Here is a 10,595-nt window from a genome sequence, read left to right as displayed (position 1 = left end):
TGTTACCTGAAATACATATTTTGATAGCAAGGCCTTCAAAACAAACAATATATATATTAGTTTCCCAATAAAACAGGAGATTCATTTCTTTTTATTCGAGCAACATAGAAAATGTAAATACTCATTTAAAGCCGTGTCTTTAGAAGAATTGTGTATCTCTTACGAAATGTGAAATTATTTGTATTTCGTTTAAAATACGGATTATTTTCTCGTAATCAGTTATCCATTGCTATTCATTATAATTAATCATATACTAGTAATGAACAAACAATGATAGATTTCCTGTCCAAAAGGGTATCAAAGGAAAATGTATTATTTTCTTATCCATTACCACTATCAAAATTTTAACGTTTGGACCTTACTATATATATATTCATTTTACGTCACACGCATGCACACACACATACAAGTATCTTTCTATCCACCCATATATCGATTTCTCTCTCTCTCTCTCTTTCTCTCTCTCTCTCTCTCTCTCTCTCTCTCTCTCTCTCTCTCTCTCTCTCTCTCTCTCTCTCTCTCTCTCTCTCTCTGTCCCTCTGTCCCTCTGTCCCTCTGTCCCTCTGTCCCTCTGTCCCTCCCTCTCTCTCCCTCCCTCCCTTTCTCTCTCTCTCTCTCTCTCTCTCTCTCTCTCTCTCTCTCTCTCTCTCTCTCTCTCTCTCTCTCTCTCTCTCTCTCTCTCTCTCTCTCTCTCTCTGTCCCTCTGTCCCTCTGTCCCTCTGTCCCTCTGTCCCTCTGTCCCTCTGCCCCTCTCTGTCCCTCTCCCCCCCCCCCTCTCTCTCTCTCTCTCTCTCTCTCTCTCTCTCTCTCTCTCTCTCTCTCTCTCTCTCTCTCTCTCTCTCTCTCTCTCTCTCTCTATCTATCTCTATCTCTATCTCTCTCTCTCTGTCCCTCTGTCCCTCTCTGTCCCTCTCTGTCCCTCTCTGTCCCTCCGTCCTCCCCCCCTCCTCTCTCTCTCTCTCTCTCTCTCTCTCTCTCTCTCTCTCTCTCTCTCTCTCTCTCTCTCTCTCTCTCTCTCTCTCTCTCTCTCTCTCTCTCTCTGTCCCTCTGTCCCTCTCCCTCTCTCTCCCTCCCTCTCTCCCCCTTTTCTCTCTCTCTATCTATCTATCTCTATCTACCTATCTGTCTATCTATCTATCTATCTCTCTGTCCCTCTGTCCCTCTCTCCCCCTCTCTCTCTCCCTCTCTCCCCCTTTTCTCTCTCCCTCTCTCTCTATCTATCTATCTATCTATCTATCTATCTCTCTGTCCCTCTGTCCCTCTCTGTCCCTCTCCTCCCCCCCCCTCTCTCTCTCTCTCTCTCTTTTTTTTTTTTTTTTTTTTAACTTTATTACAGTTTAATATACTGACATTACTAATTTTGGGTCGTTTTCCTGCTAAAACATTTAGTGATGAAGCTAAAGTTATCTTTAGCATGACCCATGAAATAAAATAGAAATAAAAAACTAGCTAAAATCAAGGTAGTTTATCACACTTAAAAAGTTATCCGAAATCATACTGCAGCCTCCACAGGTGTACTGCTGTTTTGAACTGTTGGAGTGAGGTTGAAAGCTGCAAATCCGTCTCTCGCACCAGCTGATTCCACATTCTGGAGTACTTCGGCAGAAATGTTCGTAAAAAGGTCTGTGTTCTCGCGAAGGGAACGTGAAGTTCGTGACTTCGGCTGTGGCTGTTCCTTGTGTTGTAGGTTGAGGGAACCTCGGGCTGAAGTCGTAGGGTGGCGAGGTGAGGGCTATTCTGCTGGTGGACCTTGTAGAACACACACAACGCCGCCACGTCCCTGCGGTGCTGGAGAGACTGGAAGTAGACCGGGCGATCATTTTCCCTCATCTTGAATTCCACAAGGCGGCGGGCTTGGTTCTGTACTCTGTCGAGTAGGGTAAGGAAGGACGGGGGGGAGGACGACCATACCAGAGGGGAATATTCCATCAGGGATCGAACTTGGGAGTTGTACAGCATGCAGCAACCTCTGCTGTCTAGAAGATGGGAGATTCGACGTACGCATGCCAGTTTACGAGCTGCTCTTTTGGCCACATCTGTTACGTGACTAGTGAATGTCAGCTGATTGTCGAATTGCACTCCTAGGATGTTTATTTCTTTCGTCAGATCGAGTGTTTTCCCATCAACACTAATGGAGGGGGTTAGTGTGCACTGTCGACGGGAAATAAACATGACCTGGGTTTTATCAGGTGCGAGTGTGACCTGCCATCGTCGGCCCCACGAAGTGATCAGTGATAACTTATTATTAATATGTTCAGCTGTGGCAGCGCGTTCATGCTTTTCACATGTAAATGATAAAGTGCAGTCGTCAGCATATGCATGGGCTTCTGGGATCAGATGTAGAATGTCATTGAAATAGACGTTCCATAAGAGCGGGCCAATGACGCTGCCCTGCGGTACACTTGCACTTATTGGGTGTTCACTTGAAGTGTAGCCATTTACCACTACTTGGAGAGTTCTTCCTCGTAGATAATCTTGAATCATCTTCAGGAGGTCACCATCAATGCCAAAGCTTTTTAGTTTTGAAATAATACCTTCGTGCCATACTCTGTCGAAGGCACCTGCAATATCCAGGGCAACTACATAAGTTTCTTTGCCAGCATCAAGGGATTTGTTCCAGTTGGTGACTAACTGTAGTAGTAGGTCGGATGCTGATCTCTTTGATCTAAAGCCAAACTGCTTGCTACTGAGTAGGTGGTTGCTGTCAAAGAAACTTGTCATTCTGTTCACCAGAATTTTTTCATAGATTTTGCCTATGATCGAGAGGAGTGAGATTGGCCTGTAGTTTTCAGGGAGTGCCTGGCTTTTCTTTTTATGCACTGGCACTACTCTAGCCTGTTTCCAGATAGCTGGCCACTTTTGCTGTTGGAGACAGTTTTGGAATAAGGTGGCCAGAGGAGTTGCAAGCTGGTCAGCACACTTTTTAAGAATGTAGGGACTTACGTTGTCAGGTCCAAAGGCTTTATTAACCTCAGTCTTAAGAAGATGATATTTGACTTCATCAGCACGAATGACCAGTGTGTTAAGTCTCTGATTTGTCATTGATGGAAGCTGAGGAGGCGTGCGGTCAGGTTCACGAATTCGCATCTTCTGAGAGAAGAAGGAGGCAAGTAATTCGGCTTTGTCCTGACTAGATGTTGCTACGTTTCCATCTGGTTTATATAATGGTGGAATGCAGTCTTGGGTCGTGAGGCCCTGTTGTTGTTTGACTAAACTCCACCAGTCTTTGCTGCCGATCGAACGGTTAGTAAGTTTTGTGCTGAGACTTTGTCTCCACTGTTCGATGGCCCATTTCTGAACCTGCTTCATTCTTTTGCAGGCAGCTTTGTGGGTCAGCTTGTTTTCTGTAGATGGATTACGTTTGAAACGAATCCAGGCTCTGCTTTTTTCCTCTGCTGCAAGTCTGCATGTGTGCCCAAACCAGGGCTGATCTGCTTTGACCTTGTATGAATTATGAGGTATAAAGCGTTCTTGCAGATTCTTTAGTGTTTCAGTAAGTTTAAAAGCCTGTGTATTAACATCTCCTGTGAGAATGGAGTCCCATGCAGTGTTTTCCAAGACACTGCGAAAGCTTTGCCAGCAGCCCTTATTCCATGTCCAAATGGTTCTTGTCAGTGCCTCCTCACGAGTGGCCTTCAGGTTAATCCTGCTGAATATGGCATAATGATCTGAGGAGCCCACTGCTCCTATGCTCTCTCTCTCTCTCTCTCTCTCTCTCTCTCTCTCTCTCTCTCTCTCTCTCTCTCTCTCTCTCTCTCTCTCTCTCTCTCTCTCTCTTTTTCTCTCTCTCGCTCTCTCTCTCTTTTTCTCTCTCTCTCTCTTTCTTTCTCTCTCTCTCTCTCTCTCTCTCTCTCTCTCTCTCTCTCTCTCTCTCTCTCTCTCTCTCTCTCTCTCTCTCTCTCTCTCCCCCCTTTCTATATATATATATATGATGAAGATTGATGGGCAGTAGTGATACACCATTAACGGCTTCACATTTATTTAAGAACACGAGTGTAGAAGAACACGATATAACTGGCGGTGCTAAGTGGAACCCTACGGCCTGGCCCCGGGAGATGGCAGCCGCCGTGGAGGGAGTGAGCAGGTTAGGTCGGTGCATAGCGAGCAAGTGCGACCTGCCCTAGCGAGCTGGGTCAAGCTCCGCTGACCTCTTATAGGCCTGGAAGGCGCCCGAGGCAGGCATAGCGTGGCGTGGGTACGCACGAGGAAGGAAAACCACGCCGGCCAAAGCCACATGTCATATAGTATACTATACTATACTAACTCTCACTCTCTCTCTCTCTCTCTCTCTCTCTCTCTCTCTCTCTCTCTCTCTCTCTCTCTCTCTCTCTCTCTCTCTCTCTCTCTCTCTCTCTCTCTTTATCTATCTATCGATCTATCTATCTATCCATCTCTCTCATTATATTGTTATGATATTATTTCAAGAATAACTCAAATAATCCCGTAGACCTTAAAAGCCCACATACATGAGATCGCAGACATGCAAACAAAACAAATTTGAATAATAAGAAATATTTGACAGGGAAGCACTACAAAAATGTCTTTATTGGATAGATAGATAGCACTGACTAGCATTAATACCATTATCATGGCTGTCATACTTATTATTATTATTACAATTATTATCATTATTTTCAATAACGATTTTATTTTATTTAATTTACGGTCATGATTATTATCATTCTTATGATAATAATTATTACCATTACTATTATAATTATTATTATTAATATCATTATTATTATTATTATCGTTATTATTGTTGTTGTTATTATAATTGTTATGATTATTATCATTATTTTCATTATTGTTATTATTATTACTATTATCACTATTTTAATTATTATCATTATTGTTATTACCATTTAAATTCTTCCTATAATATCATCCTCATCGTAGTTGTTATTATCATCATAATTATTAATTTTTATCATTGTTATTATTGTTATCATTATCATTAATAGACTCCCATAATCATTATCACTGTATTTCTTATTGTTTCTATTATTATAATCATTATCATTGTTATTATCATCATCATTACTATTACGATTATCATTATTGTTACTGCTAATATTATTAGTGTTACTGTTATTATCATTATTACTATCATTATCATTAGTATTATCATTCTCATCATTTTTACTACCATATCATTATTATCTTTGTTGTTAGTATCCTTATTATTATTATCATTATAATTCTTGTTATTATCATTGTTATGTACTATTATCATTATTATTGCTTTTGATATTATTGTCTTTGCTATTACCATCATTACCATTATAATTATCATCATTATCTTTGTTATCATTATCATCATTATTTTTATCATTATTATTATTGCTATTGTTGTTTTTGTTCTAATTTTTATCATGATTATGATCATCGCTACTGTTATTGTCATTATCATCAATTATTATTAGTAGTAGTAGTATAAGTATTATTGTTATTAATATTATTATCTTTATTATTAACATTATCATACTTATCATAATTGAGTTATTATTATCATTACTTTAATTATTGTTAATATTATTACCATTGTTATTATCATCATCTTCATTATTACTACTGATATCATTATCATTATTAGTATTGATAGCACTATCACTATTACTATTACCACTATTATTATCATAACTGTCAATTTTATCATCACTATTATGATTTTCATCGTCATTATTATTATTATCATTATCATTATTATCATTACCATTATTATCATTATCATTATTATCATTACCATTATTATCATTATCAGTTATTTTTATCATTGTCATTACCATTATCATCATTATAATTGTCATTATTATTATCATAATTACTATCATTATATTATAATGTTGTTATCATTATCATTATTGTTATTATTATCGTTATCATTATCATCATTTTTTAAATTTATTATCATTATCATTAGTCATTATCGACATCATTGCTATTATCATTATAATTACCAATATAATTGCTATTAATATCATTATTATTGCTATTGATATTATTATCTTTGCTATTACCATCATTACCATTATAATTATCATCATTATCTTTGTTATCATTATAATCATCATTTTTATCATTATTATTATTGTTATTGTTGTTCTTGTTCTAATTTTTGTTATCATCATGATTATGATCATCGCTACTGTTATTGTCATTATTATCAATTATTATTAGTAGTAGTAGTATAAGTATTATTGTTATTAATGTTATTATCTTTATTATTATCATTATCATACTTATCATAATTGTGTTATTAATATCATTACTTTAATTATTGTAATTATTATTACCATTGTTATTATCATCATCTTCATTATTACTACTGATATCATTATCACTATTAGTATTGATAGCACTATCACTATTACTATTACCACTATTATTATCATAACTGTCATTTTTATCATCACTATTATGATTTCCATCGTTATTGTCATTATTATCATTATCATTATTATCATTATTATCATTACCATTATTATCATTATCAGTTATTTTAATCATTATCATTACCATTATCATCATTATAATTGTCATTATTATTATCATAATTACTATCATTATATTATATTGTTGTTATTATCATTATTGTTATTATTATCGTTACCATTATCATTATTTTTTAATTTATTATCATTATCATTACTGTCATTATCGACATCATTGTTATTATCATTATAATTACCAATATAATTGCTATTAATATCATTAGTGTTAGAAATATCACAATTGTAATTGCAATCATTGTCACCACTATAATCACTTTTATTGTTATCATAATCCTTATTATCATTATTATCTTTGTTGTGACCGTTGTAATTATTTTATTGTTATTATTACTCCTATTATCACCATCATCATAAATATTATTTTTACCAGTTGCTTTTGTTCTTATTGTTTATTCTTGTTAGTTGTTGCTATTTTCAGTAACATTGATAATCATCAGTACAGTCATCCTTATCACTGATGATGATTATAATTCTAAGATTTAGCTTGAACGAGCTATATTATGAATCGTTATTAATGACGCAGTTGGTCTCCATCTTTGCAAATTCACGATGTACTAATATTTGCACAACCGCATAAAATGCATATGAGAATTAACCGTATGTTGCATGATTTACCAGTTCCATACAGATGTGTTTTGGTTGCGCTGCGAACGTGTTCCGTATGAATCCTGTCTTGAACACAGCGACTTCAGGGTCAATGCCATACTCCGCCAACGATTTTATTTCATCACTGAATATATGATAAACATTTCTCGAAAATTATATTAATTAGATCTTTACGGTTTCTGAGAATATGTTCAACAGGTTAGAGAATAATTTTAAATAGAACTGAGAGTCTAAATGTGGCACCGTTGTCAATGTAGTTGCCATGTCGCCAGTTTCCGTCAGTTGCGAACTTGCCATGTGTTGTGATACGTGTCCTTTGACGTCCTAGGCTTGTGCTTGCCTTTGGGGCTCACAAACAGTGGCAGTGAAATAAAACTTTAAAAACTGCAACATGTAAGCAACTTCTACTTATAGGAATCGGTAGATGAGTAAAATTGTAGGAGTGTAGTAGATGGTGGTAGAAGTGTAGTAGAAATAGCATGGACGTTTTCTTTTCCAAAACATACTTATTTGCATAGTAACGTTAAACACGGATGGTAATTAATAGATTATATGTTTAACTGTGTTCAGTCTATATGCATATGTCTCAGTAGTTTTTAAGAAATGAGTTCAATGTCAACCATATACCGTTACGTTTGCAGCCGTCATCTATATAGTTCAATGAGAAGTTATTCGAGCACAGTGCTGATGTACATTAATATCAAGAACAAATGATTTTCAGTTTACTGTACGTACCTATGAAGGGAATGTGTGAAAAATGAAGGCAGTGGGAAATTAGCGTTTTCAGTAGTTTCCCCTTAATTAGTATACGTTTTCCTTGATAACTCCAAATTCTCAAGTTGTTAGTCATACCTGTACGTAGACTAGACACATGATAGCATTATCAGTATAAGATTGTATTATATGATTTAACAAAATCGTTAGGGCATAATTACCTTATTTACAGTTTTCTTCTATTTATTTTCTTATTTTCTTCACACATTCACCTTTTTGCTTCATCATTATCTTCATCTACTGCTATTAATACTTCTGATTCAAGTCTTACTTGTAATACTACCAGTAATGTTATTCCGGTTTTTGCTCAATACATCTACTAGTACCACTGCTACAGATGGCGATAATCGATGATATTTTAAGAGAAAGCGAAGTGGCCTACAATCTGTTTATAGTCATACCAACGCAGCATTTATTGTATAACAGAGAATATGCATAATGCATGAAATTAAACCGTGCTGTAGTGACTCACTGGACTGCGTTCTTATGCGACTCTCGGCGACCGCTTGGCTCTTGCACCGAGAGAATTAGTCTATTACGGCTTGATTATCTAGTTCCTCATAGGCACAGTAGAGCAAATCGGAGAAGCGAGAACTGGAGGCAACTTAACCCATCTGTACTGTTCGACTGTTGTTTTTTTCTAGAAAGATTAAGACTGATTGCCCATTCCCCCTCTTTTATGTACTGGTAATGTTAAGTTATTATTATAGCCGCTATTACTACTCCATTACCGATTACTGTTACTACCATTAGGTAAATGTTTTCGTGCGATAATTGTGATTACATAAATAAAATTAGCCCTTTTTAATAATTCCCCAAGGGCGTCGCCCAACATCCGAGATACGTGGAAAGGACACGATTGTAAAGTTGTGCTTCGGATGTCAACTGGCCATATTGCCCCCTCGTAGCCATGCTAGAGCCTCCATTTTTTTTTTTTTTTTTTTTTTTTTTTTTTTTTTTTTTTTTTTTTTTTTTTTTTTTTTTTTTTCTAGAACATGCTTGTTACATTAGACTATTGCTACCATGACTACTGTCTCTGTTGTTATTACTGCTGCTACTAATGCAATTGACAATAATGATGACAACAAAAACACGACTGCAGTTCGTTCGCGGGAACTTTACATGTATATGTATATATATGCATATATATACATATATGCACTTATATGTATATGTATATATATACATATATACATATATATACATATATATATATATATATATATATATATATATATATATATGTCTATACACACACACTGAGAGAGATGGGGGTAGAGGGAATACACACAGACATCCTTTTATCAACATCTTTAAATTTTTCCCTGAAATTTCTTGTTAATTGCAACAAATGCAGAAAAGGCACGATTACATCAATGACCTGTAATTAGCATTAGCAAGTAATTAGCATTATTGATCATATTCAAATAAGTTTTACTCGTGTTGCTTATAGTCGTGTTATAATGACGGTTGCAATAATACCTATGTTTTAAAATCATAAGCATTAGTTTTCATTTCGTTACTAGTAATATCCAATCCTACCAGTAAAATATAATTAGTTATTTAGATACTACGAAAAAGTTCGGCTGTAGGAGGTCATGTAATTGGATTTTCACTATTTGTGATTAAAGTACAAATATTGAAAACTTATATTTTCGTTTTTTGCTTAAATGAAAGACAGGCAGCATACGGCGTAGTAATATGATGTGTGTTGCCAAAACAAGAAGCGTTGTGCCACTCACTGCGCTCTCTCTCTCTCTCTCTCTCTCTCTCTCTCTCTCTCTCTCTCTCTCTCTCTCTCTCTCTCTCTCTCTCTCTCTCTCTTCTCTTCTCTTTCTCTCTCTCTCTTTCTCTCTCTTCTCTCTCTCTCTCTCTCTCTCTCTCTCTCTCTCTCTCTCTCTCTCTCTCTCTCTCTCTCTCTCTCTCTCTCTCTCTCTCTCTCTCTCTCTCTCTCTCTCTCTCTCTCTCCCTCCCTCCCTCCCTCCCCTTTCCCTCTCCCACTCCCTCCCCTTTCCCTCTCCCACTCCCTCCCCTTTCCCTCTCCCACTCCCTCCCCCACTTCCTCCCCCACTCCCTCCCCCCCTCTCTCTCCCCCTCTCTCTCCCCCTCTCTTCATCTCTCCTTCTCTCCCTCTCTCCCTCTCTCCCTATCCCTCTCTATATATATGTGTGTGTGTGTTGTGTTTGTACGTAGTACATGAATACATACATAAATACAACGTTTCAGTAATTGTAAAATATGTGACCAGAATCCCCATCCTACAAAGGGATTAAAACGCTTCTTGATTAAAATGTAAACACACCTAATGGCGCATATTTTGATATATTGCGAACACATAGGGATATTGCTATTCTAAGATGATGTTGTCGTATATGTTAGTGACAAACTATATTACTGAATGTTCAGTCGGTCAGTGCTTATGAATGCCCCCTAGTATTCTGTCTGGGATTATTATTGTGGTAAGATTTAAGGGATTATTAGGGTATTCGTATTTAAGAGATTTTGCCTCCGTTGACAGTATTATTATTTTTCAGATATACTTGTATTCGGTTATCTCAAGGTTATGTCATGTGTGTTTGCGTATGTTGTAGAGAAAAAAAATGTTCGTGATTAAAGATTGTGTTCAGTATACTGCCATTCCGTCAATTAGCCCCAATTATTTTGTCAGTTTCAGCGTACCTCAGACTTTGCTCGAGAACA

The 10,595-nt window shown here is 36.5% G+C and overlaps 1 protein-coding gene across 2 annotated transcripts in view; it reads left to right on the top strand.

Moving 5' to 3' along the window:
- Positions 1-7,374: 7,374 nt before the first annotated feature.
- Positions 7,375-10,595, top strand: part of LOC113802230 (E3 ubiquitin-protein ligase RNF152) — a 4,899-nt gene continuing 1,678 nt past the window's right edge. Inside the window, exons 1-2 of one of the 2 annotated variants that reach the window (XM_027352765.2) lie at positions 7,375-7,514; positions 10,564-10,595. The exon at positions 10,564-10,595 is cut by the window's right edge and continues 99 nt beyond it. The gene's annotated coding sequence lies outside the window, so the exon portion shown is untranslated. The remainder of the gene's footprint in view (positions 7,515-10,563) is intronic. The other variant, XM_027352767.2, reaches the window with a different exon arrangement.

The sequence above is a fragment of the Penaeus vannamei genome, chromosome 6 (assembly GCF_042767895.1).
Source record: "Penaeus vannamei isolate JL-2024 chromosome 6, ASM4276789v1, whole genome shotgun sequence".
Taxonomy (NCBI): Eukaryota; Metazoa; Arthropoda; class Malacostraca; order Decapoda; family Penaeidae; genus Penaeus; species Penaeus vannamei.
Note: the sequence above shows the minus strand (reverse complement) of the source record. Positions and strands in the feature narration are given on the sequence as shown.